Here is a 15,079-nt window from a genome sequence, read left to right as displayed (position 1 = left end):
AGAATGGAAGCTCCAAGAGCCACGCCGTCAAAGCTAACCGGGCCAAATCCTGTTATACACAGGGGCCCTGAACGAGGAGATCTGGGCACTGTGGAAGAAGAAGGGGACGCTCTATCAATAGACCCTGAAGGTCTGAGAAGCAATGCCGTCTGGGCCACGCTGGAGCGATCAGAAGTAGGATTCCTCCTTCTTGCTTGAACTTCCTTATTACTCTGGGCAGGAGTGACAACGGAGGGAACACGTGTTGCAGACGAAAGTTCCATGGAATTGCCAGTGCATCCACGAACGCTGCTTGAGGATCCCTTGTCCTTGTTCTGAAGACCGGAAAATTGTGATTGTGTCGAGATGCCATCAGGTCCACATCTGGAAGGCCCCATTTGTCCACGAGGAGTTGAAATACTTCTGGATGGAGGCTCCACTCTCCGGCGTGCAGCCGTTGAAGTCTTCATTTTTCACTTAAAAAAGCTCATCTGAGGACTGCTGGAGCAGCCCGTCTGTTGTATGCCTGCACTGCATGGCACCAACTACAAAACTGAGCTCCTGTGCACGGAGGCAGGGTTATAGAGCAGGCGGAGCTATGCACTCTGGGAACAGTCACAACTTTTAGCCTGTTGGTGCCTCGGATCAAGATCCTACTCTACACCCCAACGTTACTCCCTGTGGAACCCAGTGTACCCTGCAGCAGAAAAAAAAACCACAACACTATAATGACATTTGCATACATTCAGATTAAACTGAGGTGAAACAGTATAATATCAGTGTATAAAACACACAGCTCCTCTACAGATCATATAGTGATGGTCACTTTGGTATATTGGTGAGACCCTAAATCCAACCTACCTGATCCTCCTGTGGGATCCTGTGATTCTCCTCTGTACAGTCCTGGGAATACAGAGGACGGGGACATCTCTCTGGGGTATCTCTGTTACTGGGTCCACCTGTAGGAGACACACAGAGACTGAGTACAGTGTATATATGTGATTATCAGGCCCCATACCTGCTCTCCCCTGTACAATACATGACAGTCTCCTCTTACCCAGTAATGTGAGGGGCCGGTTATTCTCCATCATCACGTCCTTGTACAGACCCCTGTGTTCCTCTATATACTCCCCCTCCTGCATGGAGACATAGACAGTGACATCCTGACACCTTATAGGAACCTGACACACACAGTGATACAGTCATCACCCAGACACATCACCCGGTGTTACTGTATAATGCCCCAATCCCAGCAGTCACCTCTCCAGTCATCACCCAGACACATCCCCTGGTGTTACTGTATAATGCCCCATTCTCAGCAGTCACCTCTCCAGTCATCACCCAGACACATCCCCTGGTGTTACTGTATAATGTCCCATTCCCAGCAGTCCCCTCTCCAGTCATCACCCAGACACCCCCCCTGGTGTTACTGTATAATGCCCCATTCCCAGCAGTCACCTCTCCAGTCATCACCCAGACACATCCCCTGGTGTTACTGTATAATGTCCCATTCCCAGCAGTCACCTCTCCAGTCATCACCCAGACACATCCCCTGGTGTTACTGTATAATGTCCCATTCCCAGCAGTCACCTCTCCAGACATCACCCAGACACGCCCCCCGATGTTACTGTATAATGCCCCATTCCCAGCAGTCACCTCTCCAGTCATCACCCAGACACGTCACCTGGTGTTACTGTATAATGTCCCATTCCCAGCAGTCACCACCCAGACACATCCCCTGGCGTTACTGTATAATGTCCCATTCCCAGCAGTCACCTCTCCAGTCATCACCCATACACATCCCCTGGTGTTACTGTATAATGTCCCATTCCCAGCAGTCACCTCTCCAGTCATCACCCAGACACGTCCCCCGGTGTTACTGTATAATGTCCCATTCCCAGCAGTTACCTCTCCGGTCATCACCCGTACACATCCCCTGGTGTTACTGTATAATGTCCCATTCCCAGCAGTCACCTGTCCAGTCATCACCCAGACACATCCCCTGGTGTTACTGTATAATGTCCCATTCCCAGCAGTCACCTTTCCAGTCATCACCCGTACACATCCCCTGGCGTTACTGTATAATTACCCATTTCCAGCAGTCACCACCCAGACACATCCCTGGCGTTACTATATAATGCCCCATTTCCAGCAGTCACCATCCAGACACATCCCCTGGCGTTACTGTATAATGCCCCATTCCCAGCAGTCACCTCTCCAGTCACCACCCAGACACATCCCCTGGTGTTACTGTATAATGCTCCATTCCCAGCAGTCACCTCTCCAGTCATCACCCAGACACGTCCCCCGGTGTTACTGTATAATGTCCCATTCCCAGCAGTCACCACCCAGACACATCCCCTGGCGTTACTGTATAATGCCCCATTCCCAGCAGTCACCTCTCCAGTCACCACCCTGACAAGTCCCCCGGTGTTACTGTATAGTGACCCATTCCCAGCAGTCACCTCTCCGGTCATCACCCAGACACGTCCCCTGGTGTTACTGTATAATGTCCCATTCCCAGCAATCACCTCTCCGGTCATCACCCAGACACGTCCCCTGGTGTTACTGTATAATGTCCCATTCCCAGCAGTCACCTCTCCAGTCACCACCCTGACAAGTCCCCCGGTGTTACTGTATAGTGACCCATTCCCAGCAGTCACCTCTCCGGTCATCACCCAGACACGTCCCCTGGTGTTACTGTATAATGTCCCATTCCCAGCAATCACCTCTCCGGTCATCACCCAGACACGTCCCCTGGTGTTACTGTATAATGTCCCATTCCCAGCAGTCACCTCTCCAGTCATCACCCAGACACATCCCCTGGCGTTACTGTATAATGTCCCATTCCCAGCAGTCACCACCCAGACACATCCCCTGGTGTTACTGTATAATGCCCCATACCCAGCAGTCACCTCTCCAGTCACCACCCAGACACATCCCCTGGCGTTACTGTATAATGTCCCATTCCCAGCAGTCACCACCCAGACACATCCCCTGGTGTTACTGTATAATGTCCCATTCCCAGCAGTTACCTCTCCAGTCATCACCCAGACACGTCCCCTGGTGTTACTGTATAATGTCCCATTCCCAGCAGTCACCTCTACAGTCATCACCCAGATACATCCCAGATGTTCCTGTATAATGTCCCATTCCCAGCAGTCACCTCTCCAGTCATCACCCAGACACATCCCCTGGCGTTACTGTATAATGCCCCATTCCCAGCAGTCACCTCTCCACTCACCACCCAGACACATCCCCTGGTGTTACTGTATAATGCTCCATTCCCAGCAGTCACCTCTCCAGTCATCACCCAGACACATCCCCTGGTGTTACTGTATAATGCTCCATTCCCAGCAGTCACCTCTCCAGTCATTACCCGTACACATCCCCTGGCGTTACGGTATAATGTCCCATTCCCAGCAGTCACCACCCAGACACATCCCCTGGCGTTACTGTATAATGCCCCATTCCCAGCAGTCACCTCTCCAGTCACCACCCAGACACGTCCCCCGGTGTTACTGTATAGTGACCCATTCCCAGCAGTCACCTCTCCGGTCATCACCCAGACACGTCCCCTGGTGTTACTGTATAATGTCCCATTCCCAGCAATCACCTCTCCGGTCAACACCCAGACACGTCCCCTGGTGTTACTGTATAATGTCCCATTCCCAGCAGTCACCTCTCCAGTCATCACCCAGACACATCCCCTGGCGTTACTGTATAATGTCCCATTCCCAGCAGTCACCACCCAGACACATCCCCTGGTGTTACTGTATAATGCCCCATACCCTGCCGTCACCTCTCCAGTCACCACCCAGACACATCCCCTGGCGTTACTGTATAATGTCCCATTCCCAGCAGTCACCACCCAGACACATCCCCTGGTGTTACTGTATAATGTCCCATTCCCAGCAGTCACCTCTCCAGTCATCACCCAGACACGTCCCCTGGTGTTACTGTATAATGTCCCATTCCCAGCAGTCACCTCTACAGTCATCACCCAGATACATCCCAGATGTTCCTGTATAATGTCCCATTCCCAGCAGTCACCTCTCCAGTCATCACCCAGACACGTCCCCTGGTGTTACTGTATAATGTCCCATTCCCAGCAGTCACCTCTACAGTCATCACCCAGATACATCCCAGATGTTCCTGTATAATGTCCCATTCCCAGCAGTCCCCTCTCCGGTCATCACCCGTACACATTCCCTTGCGTTACTGTATAATGTCCCATTCCCAGCAGTCCCCTCTGCGGTCATCACCCGTACACATCCCCTGGCGTTACTGTATAATTACCCATTTCCAGCAGTCACCATCCAGACACATCCCCTGGTGTTACTGTATAATGCCCCATTCCCAGCAGTCACCTCTCCAGTCACCACCCAGACACGTCCCCCGGTGTTACTGTATAGTGACCCATTCCCAGCAGTCACCTCTCCGGTCATCACCCAGACACGTCCCCTGCTGTTACTGTATAATGCCCCATTCCCAGCAATCACCTCTCCGGTCATCACCCTTACACGTCCCCCTGTGTTACTGTATAATGTCCCATTCCCAGCAGTCACCTCTCCGCTCGTCACCCAGACACGTCCCCTGGTGTTACTGTATAATGTCCCATTCCCAGCAGTCACCTCTCCAGTCATCACCCAGACACATCCCCTGGTGTTACTGTAAAATGTCCCATTCCCAGCAGTCACCTCTCCAGTCATCATCCAGACACATCCCCCGGTGTTACTGTATAATGTCCCATTCCCAGCAGTCATCACCCAGACATGTCCCCTGGTGTTACTGTATAATGTCCCATTCCCAGCAGTCCTAGTGTCATCACTGATATCTTTGGTAATTACACACACAGACATGGATATGCCCGTCTTACCCCAGCAGGTGACAAACAGGAAGGCAGGGGGCAGCAGGGGAGGGGGTATGGGAGGCAGGGGGCAGCAGGGGAGGGTGGTATGGGAGGCAGGGGGCAGCAGGGGAGGGGGGTATGGGAGGCCGGGGCAGCAGGAGTGGGTGGTATGGGAGGCAGCAGGGTATAGGGGGCAGCAGAGGAGGGGGGTATGGCAGGAAGGGAGCAGCAGGGCAGGGGGTATAGGGGGCAGCACGGGGAGGTATGGGAGGCTGGGGCAAAAGAGGAGGGAGGGGAGGGCGGTATGGGAGGCAGGGAGCAGCAGGAGTGGGGGGTATGGGAGGCAGGCAGGGAACAGCAGGGCAGAGGGGTATGGGAGGCCAGAGCAGCAGGGGATGGGGGTATGGGAGGCAGAGGGCAGCAGGGGAGGGGGGTATGGGAGGCAGGGGGCAGCAGAGGAGGGGGGTATGGGAGGCAGGCAGGGGAGGGCGGTATGGGAGGTAGGGGGCAGCAGGGGAGGGGGTATGGGAGGCAGGCAGGGGAGGGGGTATGGGAAGCAGGGGGCAGCTGGAGAGGTGGTATGGGAGGCAGTAGGGTATAGGGGGCAGCAGGGGAGGGGGGTATGGCAGGCAGGGGGCAGCAGGGGAGGGGGTTATGGAAGGCTGGGGCAACTGTGGTGGCAGGGAGCAACAGGGCGGTATGGGAGGCCAGAGCAGCAGGGGAGGGGGGTATGGGAGGCAGGGAGCAGCAGGGTAGGGAGGTATGGGAGGCAGGCAAGGGGCAGCAGGGCATGGGAGGCAGGCAGGGGGCAGCAGGGGAAGAGGGTATGGGAGGAAGGGGCAGAAGGAGAGGGGGGTATGGAAGGCAGCAGGGGAGGGGGGTTTGTGAGGGAGGCAGGGGGCAGCAGGGGAGGTGGATATGACAGGCAGGGAGCAGTAGGTGGGTATGGGAGGCAGCAGGGTATAGGGGGCAGAAGGGGAGGGGGTAAGGCAGGCAAGGCAGGGCAGGGTGTATAGGGGCAGCAGGGGAGCGGGGTATGGGAGGCTGGGGCAACAGGGCAGGGGGGTATGGGAGGCAGGCAGGGGAGGGGGTATGGGAGGCAGGCAGGGGGCAGCAGGGGAGCGGGGTATGGGAGGCAGGGGCAGAATGAGATGGGGGTATGGGAGGCAGGGGGGCAGCAGGGCAGGGGGGTATGGGAGGCAGGGGGCAGCAGGATATGGCAGGCAGGGAGCAGCAGGGCAGGGAGGTATGGGAGGCTGGGACAACTGTGGCGACAGGGAGCAGCAGGGCAGGGGGGTATGGGAGGCAGGAGAAGCAGGGGAGGGGGGTATGGGAGGCAGGGAGCAGCAGGACAGGGGGGTATGGGAGGAAGGGGCAGAAGGAGAGGGGAGTATGGGAGGCAGCAGGGGAGGGGGGTTTGTGAGGAAGGGGGCAGCAGGGGAGGTGGGTATGACAGGCAGGGAGCAGTAGATGGGTATGGGAGGCAGCAGGGTATAGGGGGCAGAAGGGGAGGGGGTAAGGCAGGCAGGGCGTATAGGGGCAGCAGGGGAGGGGGGTATGGGAGGCTGGGGCAACAGGGGAGGCAGGGAGCAGCAGGGCAGGGGGGTATGGGAGGCAGGCAGGGGAGGGGGTATGGGAGGCAGGCAGGGGAGCGGGGTATGGGAGGCAGGGGCAGAAGGAGATGGGGGTATGGGAGGCAGGGGCAGCAGGGTAGGGGGGTATAAGGGGCAGCAGGGCAGGGGGGTTTGGGAGGCAGGGGGCAGCAGGGGATGGGGATATGGCAGGCAGGGAGCAGCAGGGCAGGGAGGTATGGGAGGCTGGGACAACTGTGGCGGCAGGGAGCAGTAGGGCAGGGGGTATGGGAGGCAGGAGAAGCAGGGGAGGGGGGTATGGGAGGCAGGGAGCAGCAGGACAGGGGGGTATGGGAGGCAGGCAGGGGGGCAGCAGGGGATGGGGGGTATGGGAGGCAGAGGGCAGCAGGGGAGGGGGTATGGGAGGCAGGGGGCAGCAGGGCAGGGGGGTATGGGAGGCAGGGGGGCAGCAGATGAGGGGAAGATGGGAGGCAGGCAGGGGAGGGGGTATGGGAGGCAGGGGGCAGCAGGGGAGGGGGGTATGGGAGGCAGGCAGGGGAGGGGGTATGGGAAGCAGGGGGCAGCAGGAGAGATGGCATGGGAGGCAGCAGGGTATAGGGGGCAGCAGGGGAGGGGGTATGGCAGGGAGCAGCAGGGTAGGGGGTATAGGGGGCAGCAGGAGAGGGGGTTATGGGAGGCTGGGGCAACTGTGGTGGGAGGGAGCAACAGGGCGGTATGGGAGGCCTGAGCAGCAGGGGAGGGGGGTATGGGAGGCAGGGAGCAGTAGGGCAGGGGGGTATGGGAGGCAGGCAGGGGGCAGCAGGGCAGGGGAGGAGGGTATGGGAGGAAGGGGCAGAAGGAGAGGGGGGTATGGGAGGCAGCAAGGGAGGGGGGTTTGTAGGCAGGTGGCAGCAGGGGAGGTGGGTATGACAGGCAGGGAGCAGTAGGTGAGTATGGGAGGCAGCAAGGTATAGGGGGCAGAAGGGGAGGGGGGTAAGGCAGGCAGGGCAGGGTGTATAGGGTGCAGCAGGGGAGGGGGGTATGGAAGGCTGGGGCAACAGGGGAGGCAGGGAGCAGCAGGGCAGGGGGGTATGGGAGGCAGGCAGGGGAGGGGGTATGGGAGGCAGGCAGGGGGCAGTAGGGGAGCGGGGTATGGGAGGCAGGGGCAGAATGAGATGGGGGTATGGGAGGCAGGGAGCAGCAGGGCAGGGGGGTATGGGAGGCAGGGGGCAGCAGGGGAGGCAGGGAGCAGCAGGGCAGGGAGGTATGGGAGGCTGGGACAACTGTGGCGGCAGGGAGCAGCAGGGCAGGGGGGTATGGGAGGCCGGAGAAGCAGGGGAGGGGGGTATGGGAGGCAGGGAGCAGCAGGACAGGGGGCTATGGGAGGAAGGGGCAGAAGGAGAGGGGGGTATGGGAGGCAGCAGGGGAGGGGGGTTTGTGAGGAAGGGGGCAGCAGGGGAGGTGGGTATGACAGGCAGGGAGCAGTAGATGGGTATGGGAGGCAGCAGGGTATAGGGGGCAGAAGGGGAGGGGGTAAGGCAGGCAGGGCGTATAGGGGCAGCAGGGGAGGGGGGTATGGGAGGCTGGGGCAACAGGGGAGGCAGGGAGCAGCAGGGCAGGGGGGTATGGGAGGCAGGCAGGGGAGGGGGTATGGGAGGCAGGCAGGGGACAGCAGGGGAGGGGGGTATGGGAGGCAGGGGCAGCAGGGTAGGGGTGTATAAGGGGCAGCAGGGCAGGGGGGTTTGGGAGGCAGGGGGCAGCAGGGGAGGGGGATATGGCAGGCAGGGAGCAGCAGGGCAGGGAGGTATGGGCGGCAGGGAGCAGTAGGGCAGGGGGGTATGGGAGGCAGGAGAAGCAGGGGAGGGGGGTATGGGAGGCAGGGAGCAGCAGGACAGGGGGTATGGGAGGCAGGGGATGGGGGGTATGGGAGGCAGAGGGCAGCAGGGGAGGTGGTATGGGAGGCAGGGGGCAGCAGGGCAGGGGGGTATGGGAGGCAGGGGGCAGCAGATGAGGGGGATATGGGAGGCAGGCAGGGGAGGGGGTATGGGAGGCAGGGGGCAGCAGGGGAGGGGGGTATGGGAGGCAGGCAGGGGAGGGGGTATGGGAAGCAGGGGGCAGCAGGAGAGATGGCATGGGAGGCAGCAGGGTATAGGGGGCAGCAGGGGAGGGGGTATGGCAGGCAGGGAGCAGCAGGGGAGGGGGTATAGGGGGCAGCAGGAGAGGGGGTTATGGGAGGCTGGGGCAACTGTGGTGGCAGGGAGCAACAGGGCGGTATGGAAGGCAGGGAGCAGCAGGGTATGGGAGGCAGGCAGGGGGCAGCAGGGCATAGGAGGCAGGCAGGGGATGAGGGTATGGGAGGAAGGGGCAGAAGGAGAGGGGGGTATGGGAGGCAGCAGGGGCGGGGGGTTTGTGAGGCAGGGGGCAGCAGGGGAGGTGGATATGACAGGCAGGGAGCAGTAGGTGGGTATGGGAGGCAGTAAGGTATAGGGGGCAGAAGGGGAAGGGGGTAAGACAGGCAGGGCAGGGTTTATAGGGTGCAGCAGGGGAGGGGGGTATGGGAGGCTGGGGCAACAGGGGAGGCAGGGAGCAGCAGGGCAGGGGGGTATGGGATGCAGGCAGGGGAGGGGGTATGGGAGGCAGGCAGGGGAGGGGGGTATGGGAGGCAGGGGGCAGCAGGGCAGGGGGTATAAGGGGCAGCAGGGCAGAGGGGTATGGGAGGCAGGGGGCAGCAGGGGAGGGGGATATGGCAGGCAGGGAGCAGCAGGGCAGGGGGGTATGGGAGGCTGGGACAACTGTGGCGGCAGGGAGCAGCAGGGCAGGGGGGTATGGGAGGCAGGAGCAGCAGGGGAGGGGGGTATGGGAGGCAGGCAGGGGAGGGGGTACGGGAGGCAGGCAGGGGAGCAGGGTATGGGAGGCAGGGGCAGAAGGAGATGGGGGTATGGGAGGCAGGGGGGTTTAAGGGGCAGCAGGGGAGGGGGGTATGGGAGGCAGGAGCAGCAGGGGAGGGGGGTATGGGAGGCAGGGAGCAGCAGGACAGGGGGGTATGGGAGGCAGGCAGGGGGCAGCAGGGGAGGTGGGTAGGGGAGGCAGTCAGGGGGCAGGAGGGTATGGGAAGCAGACAGGGGACACCAGGGCAGGGGGGTATGGGAGGCAGGAGCAGCAGGGGAGGGGGGTATGGGAGGCAGGCAGTGGAGAGGGTATGGGAGGCAGGGGGCAGCAGAAGAGGGTGTATGGGAGGCAGGGGGCAGCAGGGGAGGGGGGTATGGGATGCAGGAGGCAGCAGGGGAGGGGGTATGGGAGGCCGGCAGAGAAAGCAGGAGAGGGTGGTATGGGAGGCAGGCAAGGGGCAGCAGGGTATTGGGTGCCGCAGGGCAGGGGGTATGGAAGGCAGCAGGGGAGGGGGGTAAGGGAGGCAGGCAGGGGGTAGCAGGGGAGGGGGTATGGCAGGCAGGGAGCAGCAGGGGAGGGGGTATGGGAGGCTGGGGTAGCAGGGGAGGGGGTTATGGGAGGCAGGCAGGGGAGGGGGTTATGGGAGGCAGGCAGGGGGCAGCAAGGGAGGGGGGTATGGGAGGAAGATGAGGGGGTATGGGAGGCAGGCAGGGAGCAGCAGGGCAAGGGAGTATGGGAGGCAGGGGGCAGCAGGGGAGGTGGGTATGGGAGGCAGGCAGGGGGCAGCAGGGGAGGTGGGTATGGGAGGCAGCAGGGGAGGGGGGTATGGGAAGCAGGGGGAAGCAGGGGATGGGGGTATGGGAGGCAGGCAGAGGAGAGGGTTATGGGAGGCAGGCAGGGGGCAGCAGGGGAGGGGGGTATGGGAGGCAGGGGAGGGGGGTATGGGAGGCAGGGGGCAGCAGGGGAGGGGGTATGGGAGGCAGGGGGCAGCAGGGGAGAGGGGTATGGGAGGCAGCAGGGGAGGGGGGTATGGAAGGCAGGGGGCAGCAGGGTAGGGGGTATGGGAGGCAGGGGAGGGGGGTATGGGAGGCAGGGGGCAGCAGGGGAGGGGGGTATGGGAGGCAGCAGGGGAGGTGGGTATGGGAGGCAGCAGGGGAGGGGGGTATGGGAGGCAGGCAGAGGAGGGGGGTATGTGAGGCAGGCAGGGGGCAGCAGGGGGGGGGTATGGGAGGCAGGGAGCAGCAGGGGAGGGGGTATGGGAGGCTGGGGCAGCAGGGCAGGGGGTTATGGGAGGCAGGCAGCGGGCAGCAAGGGAGGGGGGTATGGGAGGCAGGCAGGGGGCAGCAAGGGAGGGGGGTATGGTAGGCAGGGGGCAGGAGGAAGAGTCAGGAGAGGAGGGGGGTATGGGAGGCAGGTGGCAGCAGAGGAGGGGGGTATGGGAGGCAGGGGGCAGCAGGGGAGGGGGGTATGAGAGGCAGGGGGCAGCAGGGGAGGGGGGTATGAGAGGCAGGGGGCAGCAGGGGAGCGGGGTATGGGAGGCAGGGGGCAGCAGGGGAGGGGGGTATGGGAGGCAGGGGGCAGCAGGAGAGGGGGGTATGGGAAGCAGGGGAGGGGGGATGGGAGACGGGGCAGCAGGGGAGGGGGGTATGGGGGGCAGGGGGTAGCAGGGTAGGGGGGTATGGGAGGCAGGGGGTAGCAGGGTAGGGGGGTATGGGGGGCAGGGAGAAGAGACAGGAGGGGGGGGGGGATGTTACCAGGGACAGTATTTCGGGGTCAGCGCCTAACTCATCGCATGGGATCAGCCACCAGCCCCGCCCACTCTCTCATAGGCTGCAGCAACCCGTCACTCAGCCAGCCCCGCCCCTGCCTCTAGCTATTGGTCGCAGGGTCCAATCACTCATTCACATTTCCCCCGCCCATTGCTCGCAGCCCCGCCCACTCTCCTTCCCATACACGTCACGATGAGTGACGGGACTTTCCGACCAATGGCGTGTAGAGTGGGCGGGGCTGGATGATGAGTGACGGGACGCTGCGCCTTATGACCGGGAGGGTGGGCGGGACTGCTCCTGGTTGCTTAGTGACTGCGGCTGTCCCTACCCATAATCCTATGCGCTATGCAAACGGTGGGCCGGAAACAGTGCCCCGCCTCTTCCTGTACACAGAGCTCCGCCTTCGGTCTCCTCCAGGTAATGGCCGCCGCCCCCTCTCCTGCCGGGCAGGGTGTATGTGCTGCAGTGTGTGGTGCATGGAGAGTATATTACCCGTGTCATACACACACACAGCGCTGCTCACACTGCTGTCACTGCTCATACAGGGTGTTACACATAGGGGGCGCTATATACACATAGGGGGGCGGTATACACACATAGGGGGCAGTATATACACATAGGGGGGCGGTATACACACATAGGGGGCGGTATATACACATAGGGGGCCGGTATACACACATAGGGGGCAGTATATACACATAGGAGGCGGTATATACACATAGGGGACAGTATACACACATTGGGGGCTGTATACACACATTGGGTGCGGGCTGTATGCACACATAGGGGGCGGTTTACACACATTGTGGGCTGTATACACATATAGGGGGCGGTATACACACATAGGGGGCGGTATACACACATAGGGGGCGGTATACACACATTGGGGGCGGTATACACATATAGGGGGTCGGTATACACACATAAAGGGCGCTATACACACATTGGGGGCTGTATACACACATTGGGGGCTGTATACACACATAGGGGGAGGTATACACACATAGGGGGCGGTATACACACAGGGGGGCGGTATACACACAGGAGGGCGGGATACACACATAGGGGGCGGTATACACACATAGGGGGCGGTATACACACAGGAGGGCGGGATACACACATAGGGGGCGGTATACACACATAGGGGGCGGTATACACACAGGAGGGCGGGATACACACATAGGGGGCGGGATACACACATAGGGGGCGGTATACACACATAGGGGGCGGTATACACACATAGGGGGCGCTATACACACATAGGAGGCGGTATATACACATAGGGGACAGTATACACACATTGGGGGCTGTATACACACATTGGGTGCGGGCAGTATACACACATAGGGGGCGGTATACACACATTGGGGGCTGTATGCACACATAGGGGGCGGTTTACACACATTGTGGGCGGTATACACACATAGGGGGCGGTATACACACATAGGGGGCGGTATACACACATTGGGGGCGGTATACACATATAGGGGGTCGGTATACACACATAAAGGGCGCTATACACACATTGGGGGCTGTATACACACATTGGGGGCTGTATACACACATTGGGGGCTGTATACACACATAGGGGGAGGTATACACACATAGGGGGCGGTATACACACATAGGGGGGCGGTATACACACAGGAGGGCGGGATACACACATAGGGGGCGGTATACACACATAGGGGGCGGTATACACACAGGAGGGCGGGATACACACATAGGGGGCGGTATACACACATAGGGGGCGGTATACACACAGGAGGGCGGGATACACACATAGGGGGCGGTATACACACATAGGGGGCGGTATACACACATAGGGGGCGGTATACACACATAGGGGGTGGTATACACACATAGGGGGGCGGTATACACCCAGGAGGGCGGTATGCAGACATAGGGGGCGGTATACACGCATAGGGGGCGGTATACACGCATAGGGGGCGGTATACATACATAGGGGGGCGGTATACACACATAGGGGGCAGTATAGACACATAGGGGGGCAGTATACACTCAGGAGGGCGGTATACACACATATGGAGCGGTATACACACCCTGTCTCCCATAACCCTCCCTCCTGCTGCCCCCTGCCTACCTCCCATACCCCCCTCTTATGCTGCCCCCACTCTCCCATACCCCTCCCTCCCCTGCTGCCCCCTGCCGGCCTCCCATACTCCTCTCCCCTGCTGCCCCCTGCCTGCCTCCCATACCCCCCTACCCTGCTGCCCCCTGCCTGTCCCCTTCTATCCCCCTCACCTGCCGCCCCCTACTTGTCCTCTGCTATCTCCCTCCCCTGCTGCCCCTGCCTACCTCCCATACCCCCCTCCTATGCTGCCCTCATTCTCCCATACCCCCCTCCCCTGCTGCCCCCTGTCTGCTTCTCATACTCCCCTCCCCTGCTGCCCCATGCCTGTCTCCCATACCCCCCTTCCCTGCTGCCCCCTGCCAGCCTCCCAAAACTCTCTCCCTTGCTTCCCCATGCCTGCCTCCCATAGCCTCTCCCCTGCTGCTCCCTTCCTGTCCCCTTCTATCCACCTCACCTGCCGCCCCCTCTCTGTCCCGTTCTGTCCCCCTCATCTGCCGCCCCCCTGCCTGTCCCCTTCTATCCCCCTCACCTGCCGCCCCCTGCCTGTCCCCTTCTATCCCCCTCACCTGCCGCCCCCTGCCTGTCCCCTTCTATCCCCCTCACCTGCCGCCCCCTGCCTGTCCCCTTCTATCCCCCTCACCTGCCGCCCCCTGCCTGTCCCCTTCTATCCCCCTCACCTGCCGCCCCCTGCCTGTCCCCTTCTATCCCCCTCACCTGCCCCCCCCCCTGCCTGTCCCCTTCTATCCCCCTCACCTGCCTATCCCCTTCTATCCCCCTCACCTGCCGCCCCCTGCCTGTCCCCTTCTATCCTCCTCACCTGCCGCCCCTGCCTGTCCCTTTCTATCCCCCTCACCTGCCGTCCCCTGCCTGTCCCCTTCTATCCCCCTCACCTGCCGCCCCCTGCCTGTCCCCTTCTATCCCCTTCACCTGCCGCCCCCTGCCTGTCCTTCTATCTCCCTCACCTGCCGCCCCCTGCCTGTCCTCTTCTATCCCCCTCACCTGCCGCCCCCTGCCTGTCCCCTTCTACCTCCCTCACCTGCCGCCCCCTGCCTGTCCCTTTCTATCCCCCTCACCTGCCGCCCCCTGCCTGTCCCCTTCTATCCCCCTCACCTGCCGCCCCCTGCCTGTCCCCTTCTATCCCCTTCACCTGCCGCCCCCTGCCTGTCCCCTTCTATCCCCCTCACCTGCCGCCCCCTGCCTGTCCCCTTCTATCCCCCTCACCTGCCGCCCCCTGCCTGTCCTCTTCTATCCCCCTCACCTGCCGCCCCCTGCCTGTCCCCTTCTATCCCCTTCACCTGCCGCCCCCTGCCTGTCCTTCTATCTCCCTCACCTGCCGCCCCCTGCCTGTCCTCTTCTATCCCCCTCACCTGCTTCCCCCTCCCTGTCCCCTTCTAACCCCTCACCTGCCGCCCCCTGCCTGTCCCCTTCTATCCCCCTCACCTGCCGCCCCCTGCCTGTCCCCTTCTATCCCCCTCACCTGCCGCCCCCTGCCTGTCCCCTTCTATCCCCCTCACCTGCCGCCCCCTGCCTGTCCCCTTCTATCCCCTTCACCTGCCGCCCCCTGCCTATCCCCTTCTATCCCCCTCACCTGCCGCCCCCTGCCTGTCCCCTTCTATCCCCCTCACCTGCCGCGCCCTGCCTGTCCTCTTCTATCCCCCTCACCTGCCGCCCCCTGCCTGTCCTTCTATCTCCCTCACCTGCCGCCCCCTGCCTGTCCCCTTCTATCCCCCTCACCTGTCGCCCCCTGCCTGTCCCCTTCTATCCCCTTCACCTGCCGCCCCCTGCCTGTCCCCTTCTATCCCCCTCACCTGCCGCCCCCTGCCTGTCCCTTTCTATCCCCCTCACCTGCCGCCCCCTGCCTGTCCCCTTCTATCCCCTTCACCTGCCGCCCCCTGCATGTCCCCTTCTATCCTCCTCACCTGCC

The 15,079-nt window shown here is 61.5% G+C and overlaps 1 long non-coding RNA gene across 1 annotated transcript; it reads right to left on the bottom strand.

Moving 5' to 3' along the window:
- Nucleotides 1-843: 843 nt before the first annotated feature.
- On the bottom strand, nucleotides 844-11,133 carry LOC134983194 (uncharacterized). The gene is made up of 3 exons (XR_010191610.1): nucleotides 11,046-11,133; nucleotides 1,037-1,115; nucleotides 844-938 (listed from the first exon to the last, which is right to left on the bottom strand). It is a non-coding gene; the product is annotated as an uncharacterized LOC134983194 (long non-coding RNA).
- Nucleotides 11,134-15,079: the final 3,946 nt, after the last annotated feature.

The sequence above is a fragment of the Pseudophryne corroboree genome (genome assembly GCF_028390025.1).
Source record: "Pseudophryne corroboree isolate aPseCor3 chromosome 3 unlocalized genomic scaffold, aPseCor3.hap2 SUPER_3_unloc_10, whole genome shotgun sequence".
NCBI lineage: Eukaryota > Metazoa > Chordata > Amphibia > Anura > Myobatrachidae > Pseudophryne > Pseudophryne corroboree.
Note: the sequence above shows the minus strand (reverse complement) of the source record. Positions and strands in the feature narration are given on the sequence as shown.